This window comes from Protopterus annectens, chromosome 8.part0 (assembly GCF_019279795.1).
Source record: "Protopterus annectens isolate FY-2018-M chromosome 8.part0, PAN1.0, whole genome shotgun sequence".
NCBI lineage: Eukaryota > Metazoa > Chordata > Ceratodontiformes > Protopteridae > Protopterus > Protopterus annectens.
In genome coordinates, this window is record NC_056741.1 from 1,399,201,187 (window position 1) to 1,399,218,301 (window position 17,115).

Sequence of the window (17,115 nt, forward strand, 5' to 3'; positions counted from 1 at the left end):
TGTGGTGTAGAGTGTGGGAAAAACCAGAGGGGAAGGTGTTTGCATAGTTTATAGTAATGTTCTGGGCTGGGCTGGTCAACTGCCTGTGTAATTGGCTGATTCTGATACATTTCACCTGTCAGCTATGCTAGTTCTCCTTGATTACCTTCCTACTGCTGTTTTCCCTTCCCATTGCCTTCCTGTTTAAGCCCGGGGGAGTGTCACGCAAACAGAGTGCACAAATGTGCACACTGCTGCTATTTCCTGGTTTAACTTTTTTTTTCTGCCTTTAAAACCTGGTGCGCAGTGCGCACACCTGCTTAGGCATTGTAAAGAGTGCTAGGTAGGTTTAAACACACCCCCTAGCTTACCTGTGCTAAGCTAGGAGCAGACTCGAGCCACAGGGCTCCAATTTGCTTACAGTATGCCTGACACACCCCCACATGACGTCACCTAATGCCTAGGCTTGCACCAAGCTATTCCTACACTTACACTGTTGGGACCTGACTCACATACTGGGGAAAACTGGGATTCACTATCCTTCACCTCATTTGTATAGGATTGCCTGCTAATGCATAGTTACATGTCTCACACTGAGCCTCCCCCCTTAGCAACCACTACTTACTGGCCATGTTATATTCTGCCTGCCATTGACTTGCATGGCAGAATACTGATTTTAGTTAGAATGCTTAATTTTGGTTTATTTTGTTATTTTCCCTCGATCCCGTTTGCACTTAAACAGCCAAAATCTGCTAAAAAAAAAAAGTCAATTATTTTATTTTTTTCACTGTTTCTAATGCCAATGGCCTTAAACTTGGCAATTGGCATGCTTACTACATGATATGCAGCCTTTATTTGGAGCTGTCACAGCTCCGTTTTGGATTTTGCAGAAATGTATTTGGTTACTTACCGAGTACATTTCTGCAGATTGGACTAGTCCTGCATGGCCAGTTGCAAGCTTCCAGGATTGCTAAATCACCTTATTTGCATAGATTCCTCCTACAAATGGGGTGATTTGCATACAGGGGCTTAGTCCATGCAGGAGTGCTCATGCAGGCCCCTGCAGGCTGTTCCTGGATCGCATGGCAGACATATTGCCTGCTGGAGCTCCTGCACCGATCTTGCATGCCATGCAAGCTATAGAGAATCCGGGGGTATGTCTTTCAAATATTTTAAAGTCTTTTCAGTGTTATGCAATGTACCTTTTTTAATACCCACAAAGTGCTCTTGTTAGATCATTAACTGCAGTGGACATTACTTCTCAAAGCTGTTTACATCCACTGTGAAACATGCAGCTTGTTTCCTTATTACAGGACATGTTTCATGTGACCCCCCCCCCAAAATCTGTCCATTAAGTATATTTTCTACATAGGCTGTCATTTAAACTTTGCCAGACAGTGAAATACGGCATAGATCAGTTTATTAAATCTAACCAAGGTGAATAACATTCTATTTGAAAGCCACATTTAATTTCAAATAAAAAAAAAATTGACCCCCCCCCCACTCCTGTGATTCATGGCACTCCCCACAAGAGTTTCATCAAATGTTTTCATGAAATGACTTTCATTGTTACCACGGTTAACCAAAGATCTAACTTCCATACATTTATGAGTACTTTTTTCTTTTGTATCTTTGTAGCGTAAAACCACTATCCCTTAACAGTTTGTCAATCTTTTAAGACCTCAGTAGTTTAAAAGGCACTAATCAAAAGCTTTGTATAGTAGAATAAGACCCCCATTGCATATTGTAATGTATCAAGACACAGTTTTACTTTACTTTTACAAAGAAGAAATTGGTGCCGTTTGCAGATACATTTATGTTTTTGCAGGACCATGCCATCTCTGTTATATACAGTCATAAAGTCCAGTCTTATTTAAGCTGCAGATATCCACATTAAAATCTGCTACCTGCTGTTGCAGTTATTTTTTTATTTTATTTATTTATTATTTGTTGACTGGGAATATCCGACTAGGTTCCACAGAGCCTGTTTTCAGTGGAGGCCCAGGGAGAAATGCTCCAGATGCATGTCTTTGGAATGTGGGAGGAAACTGGAGTACCTGGAGGAAACCCACGCGAATGCAGGGAGAACATGCAAACTCCACACAGAAGGCACCCCAGCCGAGAATCGAACCAGAGAACCTCTTGCTGTGAGGTGACAATGTTAACCACTGCACCACTGTGCCGCCCAATTATTACATGTGTATAGAATATGCATGGACCCACAATAAAACCCTGTGTTATATGCTGTAGTTTATTTTGCAGAGTTTGACTTTTTTATGTTTTACAACCATTTCGACTTTTTATAACTTCAGTTTTTAGCAGTTTCTGTATCAACATTATAATACAGGAATTAATTATTTTCAGATTTTTAACCAGGATCATATGATTCATAGTACCCACCAAAGGCTTTGTTAAAACCCAAGAATATTGCCCCAACTTGTAGTTTATTGCATATTTACGTCTGACATATTGTAATGCATACAGGCTTGATTCCCAAAGACTTGCTGTCAGTGTAAGTGACTTACTCTGGTGTAAGCCTGTTTTACAGATAGGCCTTACACCAGAGTAAGTCACTTGGAAGCAGGCAGGCTTACACCGGGCTAAATCTCTTACACAGACAGCAAGCCTCTTGGAATCTGTCCCGTTGTCTCCACTGAAGCCATTCTAATAAATTATCATTTTACTCATTCCAGTCTCCTAACAGAGTGCTCAGAATATGTTTTCAGGGGCTTTAGATGCTGAACTGAGCAAACTAACAGGACCTTTCCAGATACTGGGCTCTCATTATATTAGCTTTTAGAGAAGCGCTTATGTACCGCTCAGTAATTACTGTATAATGTTTAGTTACTGCTCGGACTGCAAGAAATACTGATGAAAGAAAATCATACATATTAACTATTAAATCCTGTTCTGTAAATTTATTCAGGGCAGTTTCTGAGTAGGGGTGCATTACCATTGTATTCTTTATCCCCCATGATGCACTTCCTCACTGTGTAGTAATACATACCTTGAAAATATGTCAATCTGACTGCATGTACAAGAAATAAGTCTTTTATTGCAGAACATTCCTGAGTAATTGGCGCGTAGCCTGTATGGGAAATATGTGCTTTAGAATTCCAGCTCCCTTTGAAACACTATTTTTACTTCTTAAAATTAATCCATCTTGTTTTATGCAGTTAAATAAATAATTGTAGCACAATAGCTGTACAATATCTGAAGCCATGGAAGGAAGTCTTCATTGTCAACTACTTGTGATAAAACACATATTTGTTGTAGATATGCATTCCCTTAAAATTCTGGAAGACTTATGGAAGGGAATCACTCCCTTATACTCAGCATTGATGAGTCCAGTTATTGAGAACAATGTCCCTACCCCCTTTGGGATGTATCTTACTGAATATACCAAACAGAAAGACCTCAAAGGTTTCTAGCCAAAACAAAAAAAAATTAAAGGTCTAAATCCTATGAACTAAGAAGAGAGGCTGGAAGCTCTCTCCCATTATTCACTGTTTTACAGACTTTTTGAGATGAGATCTCTGTCTTGATTACTGTGCCATTAGAGACCCACTTATCCTAGACCTCTTGTATCTCTGCAAGTCCAATATACCCACCAACATTAGACCCAGGGATCTCAATCTTCACACAGCACATAGGCAGGTTTATAACCCAGCACCTCCCAACCTTTTGAATAAGCAGTGCGGTTCACTGTACCTAGATGACTGGATGGATGCCCACAAACTTACTCCAGGATTGGCTGATGGCCATCCTGGAGAAAAAAAAGGTATGGCTAGAGGGAGGGTACTGACAAGGCATAAATGGTCATAAGATGTACTGCCCTTGGAATATCTATGAATCTATAAAGGCCAGATGGGCAAACATAACTCCTCGGTAACATGTCACACTATTTACGTAGCACAGCTGCTGAGATATAACTGGATACCACTCCAATTTTATTGCAACATGCTATTTTATTTTTGTAAAATTACTGACTGCTGTAGGACACACATTCATCTCATTAAAGAATACCTATAGTTTCTTTAAACTTTTAGCAGCACTGTGTACAGTAACAGTCAGAATAGTTGATATTAGTATCTATATTTCATACAAATTTTTTCATTCTCAAAATGTCAAACCTTACACCAAACGGACATATAGCTAGGCTTTACATTTTAAAAGCATTAATCAGTGTCTAATTTCTGAAATAAACAACAAACTATTATTTTATAATTGCAATGATCCTAATGGTTTGAATGGATGCAATATTTATCTGACAGAAGCAGGCATTTAGCACAGATTATTGGCTTATTAAGTACATTTAAAATTCTACCTCCCCTCTGACCCTTCCTTCCTGTCACCCTTTCCCCATCTGTTCAAAGCCCTCATTAATTCATATGTGGATTCTTCCCCTCTAGTACCCATTCCATGGCCAGGGAGTAGCTGATTTCCAGTCTGCTTCTTGTAACCCCTCCTCCCTATCCTTCTTGTTAAGAGTGACCCCACATCTCTCCAACATGATCTAAGGCACCCATATCATATCATATATTGGGTTCACTATGAAATATCAAAATTCCACAATCCCGAGACTCTGAATACCGATGCTCAGAATATCAAGATTACGGAATCTCGAAAAATGTGAATGGAGATTGCCGTACAGTGCGGAACAGGAACTTTGCCGTTCTCTCCACTGTAATGTGATCTAGGAGTTGGTATATTTATGTTGCGGGGGTGGGTGGAGTGCAGGGGGGCTTGCCCCCCTGCATAAATGTTATTACTGCTGGTTTTGTGTTGCAGTTTGTTTTTTTTTCGAGATTTTGCAATCTTGAGATTCTGGGCATCTGTATTCAGAGTCTTGGGATTGTGGAATTTTGATATTTTGTAGTGAACTCATATAACATATATCATATCATATCCACTCTCTGTGTTCTCTGGTTTCTAGTGAGAACAGTTCCTGCTCTTACAGCCTGGTCATATCTGTTGCCCACTATTCCACACACTGTTCTAGTAACTCTACTGCATCCTTCATAGCAGCCTGGTGTCTTTCTCCTTTTTGGGGCTCCAGAGCTGTACACAGTAGTCAACATATGACATGACCATGGCCTGAAAGAGTGAAAGAATTACTTCTGGAATATGATTCCTGATGACACACTTCAACATTCTGTGTGCAGCACTCTTCCTCCACTCCTGGAGAATATAGCCCAGATAAGAAAAGTACCCCTAGATCTTTTTCCTGTTTTACTGACATTATTTCCACTCCCCTGTTTTGATCCTTCCTACCAAGGTTGTTGTGGCATAAATACAATACGTTAACATGTATGTGCAGCACTCTTCCACCACTCCTAGAATATATAGCCCGGGTAAGAAAAAATACCCCTAGAAACTTTTCCTGTTTTGCTGACATTATTTCCACTCCCCTGTTCTGATACTTCCTACCAAGGTTGTTGTGGTGTAAATGCAATACTTTACATTTGTCTGCACTGAGCTCAATGTTCATCCTATTGCCCACTCGGTCAGCCTTTACAAGCTTGCCTTAAATTATATTACCCCTCATTCACTGCTGTACTTATCACTTTTTTTCAATTTTCTTTTATTTATCTGTGTTTGTTTACTGAGATGAAGAACATATCAGAATGGTTGTTTGTAGGCTCATCATGGGTAGCAGAGTCCAACACAGACACTAAGTATAAGAACACACTACATAATATATGTAGATACGTTAGGGACCTATTTAGCCAAGCAACAAGAAGCACGTTAAATGTACATCTCTGGTCATAAGACTGGGGTGTTAGGAATCAGTATTGAGGAAAGAGGGGTTAGCGTACTCTGCTGAGGTAATTTAAATAACAGAAAGTCAAGTAGCAGGTCAGCTCTTTGATGAATGGACAATCACTTAGCTTTTATGCAGGTAGGCAGTAGTGTTCATATCTGGGAGGTAAAGTTATTGAGTGACAGATTTTATTACAAATGGATTGGAAGGCTCTGATATTTTACTGAAACTGGTGGTACACCTCTTTCTAGCTGGACTAATAGTATGCCCTTGCCAGTGGCTGATCTGGCAGGTGGAGTCAAGAATTGTGACATGTTCTAAGCCCAAAAAGCAGGTATACACAGAAAAACTCACAAGGGCATAGCAAAGATTTTTGGAATTGTACACATGCTTCCAGGAATGTAACCCCTCTCACCACTTCATCCCTCCCCATCCATGTTTCTTAATAAAGTATTTTCAGTACTGTAGAAAAACATCTTGAAACAACATGCTTGAGCCAAAAAATCCTTTAGTCAACCAGACAGCCTGAAAAAAGTAATTAAAATATCACTTAATGAAATAAAACCACAGTAAATATAGCAAGAATGTTTTAAACTTAAATTCTAGCACATCTGAAAACATAAAATAAGTATTTTTAGTAAATGTATGTCATGCCATATATACACTATGCCTGGTAGATCCCTTGACAAAAAGGTTCATCTTGTTCATTCTTTACTCCGATATATCTGAAGTGATCATATAGACTTGAAGAGTATTTAACAAAGGACTGACTGCACTAGTCACTTCCCTTTTTTGACTCTGTCCTGAACACAGCAACCCCCAGCATTCTTCTCTTCAAATGTGCCACAGTCCAGTTTCTAAGTCATCACAACCACAGCAGTTTTCCAAGCAGCAATCCGTGCATCTGTGCAAGACTGTGTCAAATGCCTTGGTAATGTCAAGCTACAGTACATTTATCAATACTCCACTCTTACACTTTCCTTTTGTCCAGTTGCAAAGCTGGATCGGGTTTTAATTATGTATCCTTCTGCCCATTAATCCATATTAGTTGTTGCCTTGACATTATTATCCTTTAGAAAAGCAGCCAGCCTTTTCCTCAAAAATATCTGTATGACTATTTCTGACACATCTGTTAAGCTAAAAGCCCTGTAGCTCCTCTGCATTTTTTCTTCTCCTCCCCACTACAAGAGAACCGTTCCTGTAGTCCCACATCCTTCATGCACTTCTGCACCGGGCAATAATCTGTTGAAGATGTCTGCCAGGAAATCTATCAGCACATTGATTAGATTCAGAGCTGACACAATGGAGTTTGCACTATATGAAACACCCATTTAACAACCCTACCTACCAAACTTTTATATAAGTTTATAGCTTACAAGCGGTGATCAATTGATCATTATCTCAACTGCTTATTAGACAGCTTGTAAAGTACCTGTTAAACTTATTAGACAGCTTGTAAAGTACCTGTTAAACTTATTAGACAGCTTGTAAAGCACCTGTTAAACTTATTAGACAGCTTGTAAAGTACCTGTTAAACTTATTAGATAGCTTGTAAAGCACCTGTTGAACTTATTAGACAGCTGGTAAAGTACCTGTTGAACTTATTAGATAGCTTGTAAAGTACCTGTTAAACTTATTAGACAGCTTGTAAAGTACCTGTTAAACTTATTAGATAGCTTGTAAAGCACCTGTTAAACTTATTAGATAGCTTGTAAAGTACCTGTTAAACTTATTAGATAGCTTGTAAAGTACCTGTTGAACTTATTAGATCGCTTGTAAAGCACCTGTTAAACTTATTAGACAGCTTGTAAAGTACCTGTTAAACTTATTAGATAGCTTGTAAAGTACCTGTTAAACTTATTAGATAGCTTGTAAATTACCTGTTGAACTTATTAGATAGCTTGTAAAGCACCTGTTAAACTTATTAGATAGCTTGTAAAGCACCTGTTGAACTTATTAGATAGCTTGTAAGCACCTGTTAAACTTATTAGATAGCTTGTAAAGCACCTGTTGAACTTATTAGATAGCTTGTAAAGCACCTGTTAAACTTATTAGATAGCTTGTAAAGCACCTGTTAAACTTATTAGCTTGTAAAGCACCTGTTGAACTTATTAGACAGCTTGTAAAGTACTTGTTAAACTTATTAGATAGCTTGTAAAGCACCTGTTGAACTTCCGTTGTTAGAGGTAGTTACCGCTAAAAAAAGAAACTTGATGGTTAGGTGTCTTACAAGCTATTGATTAAGGAATCACATTCATAACCACTTAGACAGCTTATAAACTAACTGTCAAGTAGTACAGAACTTTGACAGACAATTTACAAGCTGTGTATTAAATTACTGTGATCAATTAATGACAGCTTGTAAGCTGACATGAGATTCAGTGCCCTCTATGAGTTTGCAACAAGGGCAAGTGTCCTACTTGCAGTACTCTTGCTACATAATTGGCCAGAATTCTGTTGACCCTTAGAGATGGCCTTCTAGTCCTTCTGCAATATCCAAGATAATGGCAATCATTTTCTTTTTACTTTGCTGTACTGGTAAATGTCTACAGCCAGGCACCCTCCCCTCCTTCTCCTTTGTGAACATGAAGACAAAGTGTTCATTGAATACTTTTGCTTTTTCTGTCTTTCATGAGCCTTTCCCCCTTACTCAGCCTTTTCTTGTTTATGCTTCTCCTCCTACTTTATGACATGTACCCCTAACCCCCCCAGCCAAAGTTGCCATAGCTCCATCTCACCTTCTCTCTACTCTTCTGTATGCATCCCCTCTTCTCTCTAATGTTAACAAGACTGTCATGAACAAACTCTCAATCTGTTACAACCACATTACCAGGTTTGCCATTGGGCTGCCTTTTAGGACACATCACTGCATCAATCTAATCCAGCTTGGATGGCTTGAACTACCCAGTCTAATACTATATAACCAATTGGTTATGACCCATAAAATCATATATAACCCTAACAATACCCCTGCACTTAAAGATCTTGTCACCCTCTGTAATAATCCTAGACCGCTGCACTCCTCCAACAGACTCCTTATTCAGATATGTAAAACTAATAACTCAGCCTGTGACTCACTCCTTGTAAATTCTATAGATAGATCGTGGAACTCTCTACCAGCTGATATTACCTTACTCTCTTCACTTGGTCAGTTCAAAACTAGGCTCAAATACCACCTAGGAACAAACTGGCTATGTCACTGTATCAGGCCTGGATAACCTGTCTCTGGAATGTGTAAATCTGCTAGGTAGCCTACTATGTAATTTTATCCGATTCTCTCACTGAATAACAGTACCTGATGATTTGCTATAATGTTTGCTCTTCTAATCACTGAAAATATTCTTTATGTAATTTGTATTGTCTGCCCATCTAATCTCTGTAAATATATTTGTTATTTGTAATGTGTGACATGTTATGATGATTTGTTATTCCATGGAGCTTTTCTCCCTGGGCCTCCACTGAAAATGGACATGCATCCAGTCGGACTATCCCAGTCAACAAATGTAAAATAAATAAAATAAAATATACCTAAAAACACTCCCTTCCTCTCTTCCACCCCTTAACTTCTTCCGACGCCTTCCTTTCAATTGTTGCCTTTGCTGTCACTCTTCTAATTGAATTCTTATAATGCACCTCCTCAATCTCCCCACCCTTCATTCCGCCTTGTGTATACCCTCTCTTAACTCTCTAATCACTAGCCTCAGACTGTTACACTGACACTTTGCACTCCCTTGTTTTTTCCTTTTTGGTTCTTCCTCAAACATTGCCCATAGCCCTAGCTTTCTTCTCCCCAAGCTATTCTTATAGCATATTCACACCTTCAAATTGTTTCCAAAACGCAGTCTCATTTGATCTTCTCCAAAGCTCACTATAATTTACCACCTTTGAAATTCTACACCATCATCTTCTTCATTGATATGTTATGTTCCCACTCTCTAAACCATACAGTGACATGATCACGGTTGCTAATACCACCCTCATCTAGGCATCCCCTGGCCCAGTCCAAACTGGTTAGAAATGCATCAAAAAGCATATCCTTTATGGTACAATAGTCCTATACAAGCTATTGGAAAACTTCACTTCTCTCTCTCTTTCTATCCTGGATTTTGGCTTTTGTCAAACTGCTTCTGGCGTATTTAAATTAGTAGCATGTAAAGCAAATGCAATTGCTTAATAATATGAGTGTTTTTATTGATGCCTTGTTTTTAGGACTGAAATATAAATTGACATTTTCCAATCCAATTGTCATTATTGTGTTTTGTAGATTATATGTAGCCCGTTAATATCATCATGCTGCAGGAGGTCAAACAATTCAGATGGAATTTCATCGCATGCTGGTTATTAACAAGGCTTTTTTAGGATCCTGTTGACTTCACTCCCTAGGATATCAGGTTCTAGATCAGAAAACATACTATCATATATTACTGCCTGCACCTGATGAACTACTCTTGGAGAAGGAAATTAATATTTTCTCCCTGATAGTCTTTGATACAGAATATAGCACAGATAACAACTCATATAAATGCAAAACTGTGCAAGATCTAATCAAGGACACAAAATATTTTGGGTCTATATTATATAAACAAAGCATTAAAATGTCGACTCACCTTTGATTGACCTCTATTTCTCGAAGATGCACAACATCTAACAGCCAAATCATCAATTTCTTTCCAAGGGAAAGATATCAGTTGGCCGTTCTTTTAAATCTGCCCTTTTAAATCGGTTGCCTGTTCTTTTAAATCTGCCCTTTTCCCGACTATAGTGTGATCTCGCGAAGCTGCCCCACTTTATATTTGGGCTACCGATTTATTTCCCTTGGAAAGAAGATTTGAGGGTTTGGTGTTGTGCAGTTTCGAGAAATAGGGGTCAATCAAAGGTGAGTCGACATTTTAATGCTTCGTTTATATAATATAGACCCAAATATTTTTTTCATAAAAATAGAATAGAGAAATACTTATAATCCGGGTGTTGCTCCTTTAAAAAGAAATACATTTTAAGAGTTAAGCGGTATTATAATTAGCTTGATTTAAAACTAATGCAAATCATATTGCAAACAAATAATGTGTAACTATGCACTATATCCTTGATCCATTTACTAGCAGAAGTGCTGATATTCTAATAACCTATTTAATAATGTTAGACTTGTCTTTAAGTACAGTATTATAATTTGGTAACTATGGCAACAGTCATCTTACTCTTCTGTTATCAAGTACTATATTTCAATAATTAAAAGCTACTGATATCTCATGACACTACTGTTAGTAATCTGGCTCCTTGTTTATGTGTATAAATTATTAAAATATTACTTGTATCCCTATTTAGAGGTGGTGCTGTGGTAGCGTTGTCGCCTCACAGTAAGACACCGTCCGGTTCGATTCTCAGCTAGAGCGTCTTCTGCATGCAGACATGTGTGAATGGGCGTACCTTCGTTGAAGGTTGTGCATCAGGGCTGGCAACTCGGCACGTAACAAATCTACTGCCAATCATTAGTGGACCGGAGTCCCGCTGTGGCGACCCCTAACCAGGAAAAGCCGAAAGACACAACAATGATATTGTATGACTTGTTACCTATACTATATTCCCTACAAAAGTTCATTAGGAAAATATATTTAAAGGAAAATTCCATCCTTCCTTACAGTTTAATTCAACCATCAGGTTTCTTTTCTCTCTACAATATGATTCATAGGAAAGTATTAGGCTAGCTGCCCTTGTGGGCCATTTTAAGGCCAGACAGTTTTCCAAAGGTGAGAATGAAACCCTTTACCTTGTGTCTGTGGGGTAAACACCTTACCCATTATGCCAACCTCCAACTCTATTCCAGTATAGTTTAGCTACAAGAAAAGGCTAAAGTCCAATCACCATTTTTAACCTCTCAAATGTTTGGAAGATAATTTTGTCTCTACATATATGACATACCATAGACTCAAGGAAATGTGTATTTTTCCTGTCTGATGCTGCACACAATCTTACATAGGCAGCCAGTCTTGATGATGTCAGAGGATACTATAAAAACATGTGCACAGTGCAACTGAAGTGTTTTCCACTGTTTGTTTCAAACAGGAAGGGAATTTGTATCAGTGCACATAATTAGCAACGCTTTTTGTATAGAGAGCCACTTGGAGTAATTATTTTGTGTAACATGTATATTTTTATAGAAAACAGTGTTTTAGTCTTACACACAAATAACTAATAGTTTACATAATTTCTTATTGTGAAGATTATGGTTTTGCTACAGAATTAGTATGCTACAATATAACAAATAAAAGGGACAGTAATAAAACAGAAGTAAGAAAATGTAATGCATCAAAACATTTGTGTCACAATACTTTTGAGGAAACACAGCACATTTCACCAACTTTCATCTTTCTAATGCAGACATTGGTGAATAGCAGAACAAGGTCTGAGAAGTGTCAGTTAATAGCTTCTGGATTAAAGTAATAGCTTTAGCACCTATGGAAGAGTGTGGAAGAGGGTCATTTCTTGAAGGACCACAGACTAGAAGGTATTGAACCTCCTTACTGTGTGGCAGTGACGGTGCACTTTAAAAGAAGGTGTGAGTACATTGTGCTAGCTACCTGATACAGGTTGTGGCAAAAAGAAAGAAAGACAAGAAGAAAACAAACTGATTTGTAATGAATGGCAGTTTTCGCTACCCTGATAGTAACTAGTAATCTTAACTGAAAATGTGCAGAGTTTACTGCACAAAATTCTGGAGTTTGGTAAGGGTAAAGTAAAAGTGGGCTTTGGCAGAAAACTACCGCATATTAGTAACAGTAATTCTGCACATCATTTTATGAAATCATTCTAGAACTGCCTTGCTAATAATTCACTGGGCAACAATAGCAATGGGTAAAACAATGCAAAGTGATAACAGAAAGTTGACTGTACTGGAATGAGAACACTATGCTACAGGTAACCTCTAATGCTCAGTGATACAGAAACAGTCAGTATGTGGAACTAGGCAAGTAAAGACCTTACAGAAAATCTCATTGTTATGCTGTTATACAGCTACCACAATAAGCAACATCTCTATAGTGACAAAAATACCGTTGTTCCAGACAAGTGAAATGCAATGAAAAACTGTGCCTCTGCTTGCCATATCTAGTGCATTTGGTGAATATACAACAACCAAAGAGAAATCAGAAATCTGAAGAACTATTAGAACTACTAAGAGGCCGACCAAAACTAATACAGAAGCAATACTATGACAGTGGTGATGCCTAAATAACACCTGATACTGACACAGTGGGACAGGCAAAAAATCAGTGAGCATCATGTTGCGTACCATTCATTTGATGCTGCTATAACACTCTGGACTGTGACTTCACTATTAAATTTCAGATAATAGTAACTTAGGCTTACATACATTATAAATAATAAGAATTTTTCCATGCTCATGGATTAGGGTTTGCCAGAGAGGTAGTACACTACAATTTAACAAATCACTAGGGGAGCAATACAATAGCAGAAGTGTGAAAAGGTAATTAAACATTTGTGCCCCAAGAAAGAAAGAAAGAAAGAAAAAGAAAAACTCATAAGAACAGAAACTGAAGAATATAAATCATGTCCTTTTTTGATACATAATTGCCAGGCAGTGTTGCACTGTAAAAGGAAGAAAGAAGATGACAACAGTTATAAAAGTAAATCAATTTGCAAAAATATAACACATTTTTGTTTCTACAACATTCAAAACAAAATTGGATCTTCTCACTGCAGTCACTATTAAATACCAAATTATTTTGCATCTCTGTTGCTTTCAAGTAGCAGCTGTCAGTTACACATGATAGGACTACGTATTAGAATCCTTACAAAAGTTTGCAATGTAGCTGCTTTCTTTGGTTGAAGTTGTATAACTGATGTGAATAGATTAAAACAAGCTCTGAGAAAAACACATTTTGAGTGTCATTCAGGGAAAATGCAAACATTGGTGTTACAAAAAGTATATGTGACTCACAGTACTGTCATTGTCTGTCAATGGGATGGGAAAACATAATAACTTCCTTATGTCTATCAAGACTCATATCAATGGAACTTGAAACAGATTTTTGTTACGGAGACCTGAGAGCAGTAAAAGAAGATCACATTACTATGGCAGGCCCAGTGCTGGTCATTTTGTAAGAAGCACATTCAAATCATATAGAAGCACTTGAGCGATTTTGATTGATTAAACTGGCACAGAAAGCAGAAATCCAATGACAAAAATGCATTTTTCAGTCCCAATGTGGTATTTTCCTTTCATTACCTTTTTCTAAGACTAGTTCACCAGGTAGAGATAGTGTTGTCATGCAAAGACTGTCCACACTATAGAATAACTTCCATTATAAATGGAGATTGACCCCTCTATTCCATATTTTAATATAGGCTACATTCAATTATGGGTAGCATTAATATCTTCCAGTAGGAGAGCCATATCTGTCTGATATGACATCTATATTTTTAAATGTATTTATTTTATATTTGTTAAATTGGTAAGTCAACTGGCCCAAGGACCTTTTTCAGCCACAGCATGATCAGAAGGCAGACAAAAAAAACAGTAAAATTAAGTGAATATAAAAATACACTGATTATTCAAATAGTATTTCTGTTTTGAATAATAATACATAATAACTTGTAACAACAATACATAGAAGTTCTTAGTATCATATTAGCAGGAACACCATTATGGATATTTGTTTATTTACTTTGTTTAATAACTTTCTAAGTGGGCTGGTCAAAGAACCTTTTCAGCCACAACCTGGACTGCAAGGTAACAACCGTTGTACATTGATACATATATAAAACACACACACAGTTCATACATATATAACAAACAAGAAATTCACAGAGTCATATTAGGCAATTATGTACAGAGAAACTTTGTACACATTTATGTAATGAGCAGCATGTATAATTTTTGAAATAGATTTCAGAAGTATGCATACATACAGAACAAATAAGTGTTATAGGCAGGATAATACTATGTGTAGACTTATAGAAAAGAAGATTTATAGAAATACATTCTGAGATACGTACATATGCATATATAAATAAAGAAAATTTGTAAGACAGCTTGTGTTTTTAGTATGAGAAACATCCTAGAAGAGGATACAGCTGAAGGCATTCAACAAGGCAACATTAATTGTTGTTGTATCTTTCGGCTTCTCCCGGTTAGGGGTCGCCACAGCGGAACTCCAGTCCACTAATGATTGGCAGTACATTTTTACGTACCGATCTGCCAGGCCTGATGCACAACCTTCAACGAAGGTACACCCATTCACGCATGTCTCCACACAGAAGATACTTTAGCTGAGAATCGAACAGGACAACGTCTTACTGTGAGGCGACAACGCTACCGCAGCACCACCACCACAGCTCAACAAGGCAGCATTAATATACTGACTAAATAAGGAATACTAAACAGATATGGGAAGTGTTGTAACCACTAAATAGCATTAGCATTATTGTGGTCTTGCTGGACCTTATCCAGGCAAGTGCATTTAAATTCTTCCTGTAGGTGCTGCTTTAGATTTTTCTTATATTGATTAATTATTTTTCTATGTCAGTGACATTGCTAGACAGAGAATACATTTAAAATATTATATGGGACAGTTACTAGTATTGCTATTCTATCATTGTTCATTTGGGGTGACATATCTGTACACAGTCCGCTAACAGTCTAGAACACCTTTACACATATCACTAACTGGACAAAGAACTACTGCTGGTCAAGTGGTGATGTACAACTTCACAATTTATGACACGTGTACTCTTCAGTTATCCACACAGCAAAAACTAGTGGCATACATCAATTAGATGTTAGCATTTTGCTGTTTGGTAAAGAATGTAACAGTACAGGTAGCCTCAAACTATAACATCTGAGGTTATTTGTTGTGTTAAGCATTATTTTGCCTTAAACCGTCAAGTACAGTATTGTAATTAGGCAATACGATTCTGGAGTTTTATACAGAATTTCAAGATGTGCCTAGCTTATATACATATATTTATATAAAACAACTTATTATACTTGCAGTGTAACATAATTTTATCCAGCCGATAAGTAAAGACTACTATACAGTTACACTGCTGGGAGTAAAGTAGAAGGAACTGTTGTACATCTTTTCTATGTAATTAGCATTCAGCTCTGAAGCAGTTCCATTCATTTTCTTAAATAAGCTGTGACTGAAAAGTTATAAAGACGTGATACTAGAGGTATGTGTCTCTCAGAAGTAATCTGTGTTCCTCCTTTTGGTTGTGTAACACACATCATCATCATAAATGCATACCTAGCTACTGTGATCTACTGTCAAACATGCTTCCTGTCCCCCCATCTCCCAAGATAGAGGCATGTTACCACCTCTGACAATACGGTCCAAATGGGACACCTTTCAACTTTGAAGTCTTTTGTTCTGCATGCTGTTTTTCCAAATGCAAAGTTTATTTAAGAATGCAGACATGCACTGCTGAAGTAACTAGAAACTATATCTCCATTACAATGTAATACACTTATCCCTGAGGGTAGGGACTGCGGTGGTGGTGCTGTGGTAGCATTGTCACCTCACAGTAAGACGTTGTCCTGTTCGATTCTCAACTAAAGCGTCTTCTGTGTGGAGACATGCATGAATGGGCGTACCTTCGTTGAAGGTTGTGCGTCAGGGCTGGCAACTCGGCATGTAAAACTCTACTGCCAATCATTAGGGGACCGGAGTTCCGCTGTGGCGACCCTTAACCGGGAAAAGCCGAAAGACACAACAACACTTATCCCTGACGGTCTAAACAATGAGTTACTATTAAGTACTAATTTGACTTAATAGGATGTTAATTGTATGCCTGTTCTTTTTTTAGAGTTCATTACCCTTTGAAGAGCCAGTCGACATGGGATGTTTCATTTGCCTGTTTTTCTTGGAATAAAACTGTACAAAAAAAAAAAAAAACAGAGTACCAATAGGCATGTTTTTTTTTAATCATCAGAATTGGGAATATTTGGTGAATTTTATTTAGATTCCATCTATGTCGTCACACAGAACATCGGCAGCACACAGCTGACAGTGTAATACTATAGGTACTGTTAAATACTTCCCATTCACTTGTGTGTGCTCAGGCTAGAAACAATAACAAATGAAGGAGACCTTAATAGCCGAGGTGTTCTGTAGTAGTTAAATATATGTTCCTGTCTTAGGGATAGGGGACAGGGTCTGTAAAATATTGCAAAGACAAAGTGCATCTCTTTGTCAGGGTCTGGGAAAATGGCCTCTCTCTCTTTGCATCTAGGAATTTATCTGACATGCTTTCAGTTACTTCTTTTGGGATACAAATGGCAAAATAATATAAGTACAGACTTTAAAACACTTTGTTTGGAAAAAAAGTCTGATGAAGTCTACATGACTAGACAAAAG